This window comes from Aegilops tauschii, chromosome 2, assembly GCF_002575655.3.
Source record: "Aegilops tauschii subsp. strangulata cultivar AL8/78 chromosome 2, Aet v6.0, whole genome shotgun sequence".
Lineage (NCBI taxonomy): Eukaryota > Viridiplantae > Streptophyta > Magnoliopsida > Poales > Poaceae > Aegilops > Aegilops tauschii.
Genome location: NC_053036.3, coordinates 201,962,540 through 201,971,135, shown reverse-complemented (window position 1 = coordinate 201,971,135; position 8,596 = coordinate 201,962,540).

Genomic DNA, 8,596 nt, shown 5'->3' with positions numbered 1-8,596 from the left:
ATGAGCATCCCTGTGGCAAAGAAATTGAAGAAGCATGATTAGAATAAGTTTACTGGGACTAGTTGATGAGACATAAACTCATCACAAATACAGTACGTAGAAGCCAGTAGAGGTATGTGCGGGGCAAAGAAGTAGAGAAATATCCACATGGAGTGATGTGGTCAGCTGGAGCAGTGGTGCAAGCCGGCTGTAAAGGGAGTTGTACCTGAGGGGTGTCGGGACGTAGCTCAACCTAGAGGAGGGCGGCAGGAGGAGGCAACTACCCACGTCACGGTAGTGATCAATGGACGAAGGCAACCTCGCCGGCTTTGTGAGAGAGAATGGCGGGGACCCCTGATCAGGACGTGCCGACAGTGGGTTTTTGCCGTCGGCGACGGCGACCGCATCTACACTAAGCATCCACCCCTTCCCCGGCGGACGTGATCCGCCGGGATGTTAGAGATGTGGCCACAGTGGTTTTGTGCGAGAGAGTGTGAAAACTGAAGAGAGCAACCCCAGCAAGCAACCGTGTAGGCTCGTCCTGCCTATGTATATAGTGGAGAGGTTTCCTTTTCTCCATATGAACCTATTTATATTGCGTACGTGCCACTGAAGAAAAAAAACTTTATTTATAAATGACACGGCACCTACTACTCGTTCTCCTATATACCTTGTGCTTGGCATCTCCAAACTATTAACCTTGCGATTGGCTCTTCGCCTCTTCGGGAAGTCGAGCAATAATGGTACTGCAGTATATATTGTTCTGGCTATATGAGACCAAATGAATTGCTGCACGTCCACCACGTGGCGAGGGTCGAGGGGCGAGGGAGAGTGCGTACTATTACGTTCGTTTCAATATGGACTACATACGGAGCAAAATGAGTGAATCTACACTCTAAAATACGTCTATATACATCAGTGTTTGGAGTATGTACTAGTAGTTCATATTGAAATCTAATAAAGGACATACTACCTCCTTTCCGGTTTATAGGGCTCAATTCAAAAATCTCACCAACCAAGGTAGATGATGAGTGGTGGAATAATTTTCGTGGTTTGTAAAAGCACTCAATTAATGCACTCGTTTTCCTCAAAGAATTGTGTTTACCAATGCATTAATTGCAATGCATGCATGCATGAAGTACATGCATTGGTCAAGTTTCTCATAATCCTTGCATGCAATGAATTAATGCACCTTGAAATCTGAGCATGTGATGGGGAACAATCAAATTGAGACTTATAAAATGGGAAACCTATTATTTTTAGATAAGCCCTATAAACCGGGAAGGAGGGAGTATATTCCAAACAATATGATAATCTCTCTAACCAAGGTAGGGACGAGGAGTAAACGGAGGGAGTACTAGTAAATTTTCTCCTCATCCTGCGAGCCACCGCGCGCGTGGGCGAGGGAGCGGGCATAAGGCGTAGTAAGCAAGCTTCACCTCATCCTGCGAGCCACCGTGCCCGTGGGCGGGGGAGATGGCGCACTAAGCAAGCTTCTCCTCATTCTGCGAGTTGACGGGACACATCAAAAGTACTCCAGTGTATAGAGCCTTGCCTCTAAGGTAGGCCCCACATGGTTTGCCTCTTTTTTAACATAACGCGTCAAGTGGCAATTTGTTTGTTCACCCATGGTAGATGATCCTCCCTCCATCTAGTGGACAACCAGTACACGTGTCAAGTTACCACGTGGGCTGCCTTTTTCGTACAGAAATGAGCTCCACCATGTACCCGCGCGGGTGTGGTTGGGAAAGAGACGGGAGTACGTGCATCGTGTGTGCACCTCTTCTCTTCGTGCAAGTCCCCCACCTACGTGGGTGTGTGAGAGAGATACAAACCTAGACAAATGGCTTGTGCGTTCGTGTTTTGGGGGGAGGTTGATTTCGTGAATGTATTTTTGGGAATATGTGTCGATGACATCTCAAACAAAATTTTGCATGCAATGTGTGTGAAATGGAGGCCTATCCATATCATATATAGAGGGTCGGGCGATCCACGAGAAGAGAGGGAGGGGTCAGAGATATCGATAGAGTCGAAGAGAGGATCAAGTGGGTGGGTGCGAGATTGATGAAGAGAGCCATCGAAATTGTGTGTGTGTGCAAGTCAAAGATATAGGGCGACTGACCTAGCTACCGAAACGTCAGAGGGCACAGGTCAAGTTTGTGTGTGGCAGGGAGACATGACTAGAGCGCTCGATGTATCGGTGTGTGTGTGTGCGCGAGGGGTTGGGGGAGGGGTAGGCAGAGGCCTAACTATAGAGGTAGAACAACTCATATATGTGTTGAGAAGGAGAGACCCAACTATGTCTTGAGGGAGATCGGTCGACATCCATACATAACTAAAGGACGGGAAATAGGATGGGACGGAGAGAGAGACAGAGGAGAGAGAGAGGGAGGGAGAGGGGTAGAGTGCTGGATGGGTGATGGAGTTGCTTCTCGAAGATGGTGGCAGAGGCCTACTAGACAAACTGAGGGTGGAACTGCAATATTATCAATAAGAGTGGGGATGTGTTTCTATGTGTGCCTGTGCGTGATAGATCTGTCGAGACACATCCATGGATGATGAAGGGGAACCATGTGTTTGGTAAGCAAACCTAACTAGATCGGTAGATCAATTGTTGGTTGTCGGAGGAAGGGAGAGACATAACTAATGAGGTAGATCGATCGACGCGTGGGAAAAAATGAGTTATAAGGACCTAGCTAGCTATATGTATAGCGGGAGATCGGGCGGTGTACGTCCATTTGTTAGAGGCAAATAAGGACCGGCGAGACGGATAGACAGAGAGAATGGAGCTAGGAGGTGGTGCGAGAGGTCCAGCTACTAGCTAGATAGGGGGAGGAGTGTGCGGTTGTGAGATCGATGAAAAGAGGGGCGAGAGTTTACATGTGTGTGGGACCGTATGAGAGACACGAGGCAAGGACACATAAAGGAGGAGATTGAAGGTCCGTGTGTATGTTGTAGGCAGACATCGCTGGAGAGGTTTATCGATCGGTGTGTGTCGGAAAGGAGTTGTGGAGACTGTGGGAGAACGACCTAAAAATGAATGTGCGAGATGGATAGAATGCCGAGGGAGGGGGAGGGCGAGGAGGGCATGTGCATGCACGAGAGAAAGTTAGTGGTAGCTACAAAGGTTAGAGGATTGTGTGAGTGTAAGAGACTAACAAAGATCATAATTTGATATGAAAGTGGATTCATATATTTGAATAGGAGATCATAGTGTTTTAAACATATGCATGCATGAATATAGCGGTGATACACGTGTTGTGGTTTTGCACATGTTATACCATAATGTGATAATGCATGGCGTTTGCAACTCACAGCTAAATGTCGAACAATCTAAACCATACTATACATCAAACAATCTCACATTTTATTTGAATTTGTGATAATGTGTGGCGTTTGCAGCTTACAACAAAATATCGAATATTCTAAACAATACTATATATCGAACATTCTCACATTTTATTTGAATTTGTGGTAATGTGTGGCGTTTGCAACTCACATCTAAATACTTGTAGGCGTAGGGGGCGGGGCACCATACATAATGTGATAAACACATTATACATATGAGACATGGTTTAGTTTGTGAAGATCTAGCTAGAGCTTGATATGTACTATGATTTGAAATCAACATAAAGTGGATTCAAAAAACCGAGTTCGAGTTCATATAGTACACATAGTTCATATGTAACTCGAGACTAATCATGTGGTGTGGTGTGAAGATAATACACAAACGATGGTTTAACTTGACAATAATGACGATTGTAGATCTTATTAAAACAGAGAAACGAATTCAAATGCTTTGACTTCACAACAATCATTATTGTAGATCTTATTCAAATAGAGAAACAAATTCAAATTTAGTTCATATTGAAGCGGTAGTATATACGTTTGGAATGCACTAAAATGTTCATTTGAGTACTAGGTTGCATGCATTATACACGTAGCGAAATATTTTAATTGAACATAACATGAATTCAAAGTTTTGAATGACATTTGTAGTGCGAATTGATTTGGTACAGTACACGTTAGGCTTGTCCGGAAATTTCAACTCGCGCGAAAACTCCGGCCTCCTGTGAAACCCCGACACGCGAAATGCCCGTGATACCCCTGAACCGAAAGAACCACCTCAAATCGGTGGGGGTACTTTCATAACTTACCCCACATTTCGGACAAGCGTGTCCCTAAGCCATGGTTCCCCACTCCCATCCGCCCACCCATTCGTACACCGAGGCCGGCAAAACCCGCGAAGCCCCACACCCTCCTCCGTCCGCCACCCAGCCGAAGCCTCTTCCCCGACGACGTCGTCCACAGCAACACCTCGACGTCCCTCATCCACTGTACCCGATGAGGATACATCGTCGATCTGGTCATCCCGCCGGTTCAGCCACCCCGTCCTCCACCTCCAAGGAGCTGCCCCGACGTTCCCCTCGTCTTTCGCGCCACCTCCATTCCCACACCGCCGTCTTCACCTGCACCACCGGAAGAGCATCATCATCACCGTTTCCTCGGATGAAGCTGCGGCCTAATCGGCGCCACCAAAGAGGTTGTACACTAATCGCTGCATTTTCTTCTTGATTCGATCTCACGATGCTGCCGGCGCTTAGTCCCGAGCCGACACGGCGCGGCTCCATCCACGCCGGCGTCGCCGGCCACTTCCTCCACCGGTCGCTCCCTCGGCGGCGACGTCCACATTAGTAGGAGCTGCTGCTGCTTTAGCTCTCGCTCGCGCTGCTGCTATGCTCTTGCTCTCGGTCCCCTGCCTGGTTTGCTCTTGCTCTTGCTCGTGCTGCTGTTCTCGCTCTTGCTCTTGCTCGCGCTGCTGCTCTCGCTCTTGCTCTTGCTTGCGATGCTGCTCCGATTTAGCTACACTTCAGTCGACTGAATTGACTTTTGGGTCAGTCGATTTTCAGGGGGTGGGGGGCTCGCCGGAGTTAAGGAAGAACCAGCCATAGCGGGGAGGAGGGCTCGCTGGAGAGGTACCCCACTACCTATCTTAGGGTTCAGGGTGGGGGCGGTGGTCGCCGGCGGTGGTGGGGCGGTGGCGTGGGGATCGCTGGAGAAAAAGCTCGGCACGCGGGGGGGGGGGGGGCTACAGGGATGGCCGGGGCGGTGGCAGACCGGTGGTGGGGAGTGATTTCGGAGCGGGCGGGGCGGCGCACCGCCGGCCGCGGGCGGCGGGGGGCGGCTGTTTGGCCGGTGGTGGCTGGCGGCCCAGGGGGGTGGAGGTTGAAGATGAACTGCAGGCCCTTGATTTCGTATCCAATGGATGCAAAATCGACTGACCAGAGATGAAAAAGTCAGTCGACTGACTTGTAGCCTCACCTCTAGTGCGTTCACTTTCGACAGTAAAATTCAGTTTCGACAGCAAAATTCAGTTTCGACAGTTAAGTTCAGTTTCGATAGTTAAATTCAGTTTCGACAGTTAAGTTCAGAGATGAGCGGCTGATGTATACATCTAGCACTTTGTGGTTATGTATTTTACGTCATCTATTGGAGATGCTATTAGAATTCCACTCAGGTTAATGTTGTCTCTCTTGTCCTGCTTCAGCCTCGGCGTCGTACTACTCACTGGAGCTGCTCCAATGACAAAACCCTCCATCACAGTGGAGCAGTACCTCGGGCTCCATCTCCAGACGCCTAAGATCTTCTTCCCCTCCTCCGACAGCCAAGTCAGCCAGAGCATCCTCACCGACCAACCCAATCACGCTGAGATCGACATGGCTTCGCCAAAGAGGTTGTACACTTCTTGTGGTTTGACTTAATCTCAACATGCTTCTTTGCATCCTGTGATCTTCCAATTCTTGTGAACCAAACACCCAGATTGGCAGAAATCCTGTGTTTTTAAATTCTCTGTTTTGCACGTGCATTCCTATCCTATTCCTGTCTATTTCCTATCCCTGCATTGTTAGAATCCTCAAATTCAAACATGCCCTTACACAATTACTTCTGTTACAGATATGTGTCAAAGAAAACCTTGTGTGGTTTGTCCTGCTCCTGCGGTGCTGTGTTCCACCCCAGCTCAGCTGCTCCAACGACGGAAGGGTTCACCACAGCAGGGATCCGCTCTCCAGACTGTCTTTCCCCGCCTCAGATCTTCTTCCCCGCCGCCGGCAGCCACGACAACTGCATTACCATCATCAACTGAGCAAATGACCTTGAGGACTACACGGGTCCGCAAGAGAGGTTGCACTCTTTCGTGTCTGCTTACGTTATGCATCGCTTAATATGATGACATGCTACTTTATCGTCATGTTCACCTATTAGACTCCGACTCAGGTCCAAACTTATGCTGAAACTTGAGTTTTTAAATGGTTGTGGGGTACATATTGGGGCAGCAATCAGTACTATCTGTCTACTATCTGGTTAATCTCGGGTGTCTACTATGAGTTTCATGTTGGGTGCAAACAAACATTAAAGGAGCCATTATCTGTATTTTTTAACTAAAGCTATTATCTGCCTGCTATCATTTGTTTTGGGTCGATCCATAGTTTGCTACCATCACTCTGGATTTGTTCATGCACTCCTTACATAATCTCACTATGTTTTATTCCTATGCATGTCAGTTATTGTACACAATGGGACTGAACATGTAGAGCAAAAGAGACGAGCCTTGCATGGCAATAAAATTTCATGCAGACGTCGCTCCATGGTGGGCGCAAAGGCAGCCCCCCCTCCACCCATTTCGGATCGTAATCAAGAGGAAGATAACTGTTCTGAGGGGGATTCAGAAGCAGAAGACCACTCCTATTTACCCCATGAGGTCTTCGCTCTAACTTGGCATGCTGATGTTGGTAATATCATGCATATGGTGCCTTGCATTTCTTACTGTATACATCAAAGATGTCATCTGCTTAGTTTAGACATGCTTTGTGTCAATGCCAGCTGTTTAGTTTCTTTATCGTATATGTGAATCATGCAACGCCATCTTGTTTAGTCAGGCATCATATATGTGAATTTTGCAATGCCACCCTGGTTAGCCAGTCATCTTATATGTGAATTATATCATGACATCATTTTTTATTACGTGTTAAATTTGTCAACAATTTTAGTACATTCAATTACTCTTCCTATGCATCAGCCATTCGGCACGGTCATGGAAAAATCTGGAGTGGAAACAAGGTCTTCAGAGCAGACAATGCTATCTGACGAAGCGCATGTCTTGCTGGTTACAGATAGCTAATCAGAGGAGGATTCAGAGAGAGATGACCGGTCCTATTCCCCCCCCCCCCCGAGGTGCATGCTCTAACTTGGCAGGGTTATGATGCTCATATCGTGCGTATGGTATCTTGCATTGCTATGCCATTTGCTTAGTTTAGACATGCTTTGTGTGAATGCCACCTGTTTAGTGTCTAATTAACATATATGTGAATTATGCAATGCCATCTTGTTGCAAGACATTATATATATGAATTATGCAATGCTATCTTGTTTCAAGGTATTATATATGTGAATTATGCAATGCCATGCTGTTTAGCCAAGCGTCATATCTGTGAATTATATCATGCCATCCTTTTTTGTATTTCTCATTGCTTTTGTCGACAATGTTTGTATATTCAACTGCTCTTCCTGTGCATCAGCCATTTGAATTGGTGATGGAGAAATCTGGAGTGAAAATAAGGTCTTCAGAGCAGACAATGCTACCTGGTGAAGCAGATATCTTGCTGGTTACAGATAGCTCTTCAGAGGAGGATTCAGAGGCAGATGACCAGTCCTATTATCCCCTTGAGGTGTATGCTCAAACTTGGCAGGGTTATATTACTCATGTCATGCATATGTTGTATTGCAATGCTTAGTTTTTACATCATATATAGGATATTGAATGCCATCTCCTTAGTTGACACATCATATATGCGATTGCCCTCTGCTCACTTCCTTAGCATATAAATCATATATTTGAATTATATCATGCCATGATGTTTACATAGACAGCATGTATCTGAATTATGGCATGCCAACCCATTTTCTAAAGACATAATATAGTTATATCATCTCATCTTGTTCACATAGTCATCATATTTTGAATTATGTCATTCTATCCGTGAATTATATCATGCCATCATGTTTCCATCGACGGCATGTTTGTGATTTATGGCATGCCAACCACTTTAATAGACACATCGTATAGTTATATCATGTCATCCTGTTTACATAGTCATCATATTTTGAAGTATGTCATTCTATCATGTTTAGTTAGCCATCATACATGTGAAATTGTGTCATGCTATCCTGTTTAATTAGCCATCATATATGTGAAATTATGTCCTACTATTCTGTTTGGTTAGACAACATAAATGTGAATTATTTCATGCACTGTTTTCTTCCCTATTATCCATTGCACCTGTCTATCTTACAATGTCTGTACATTCAATTACTTTTCTTGTTTATCATCCATTTCAATTGGAGGGGGTGATGGCAGTATCTGTGGGAGTAAAAACACGGTCTTCAGAAAAGATCGTGCTACCTGTTGATGGAGATAGAACCACGGTTGTACTTGCCCAAGAACCAGCCCCACCACACATAACCCAGACTCACGCAGATTGTACCCCTACCTAGTTGGACAGAGAACCAGCTACACCCCTTCTAACCCCAACCCCAGCAGATAGTAACCCAGTTCCCA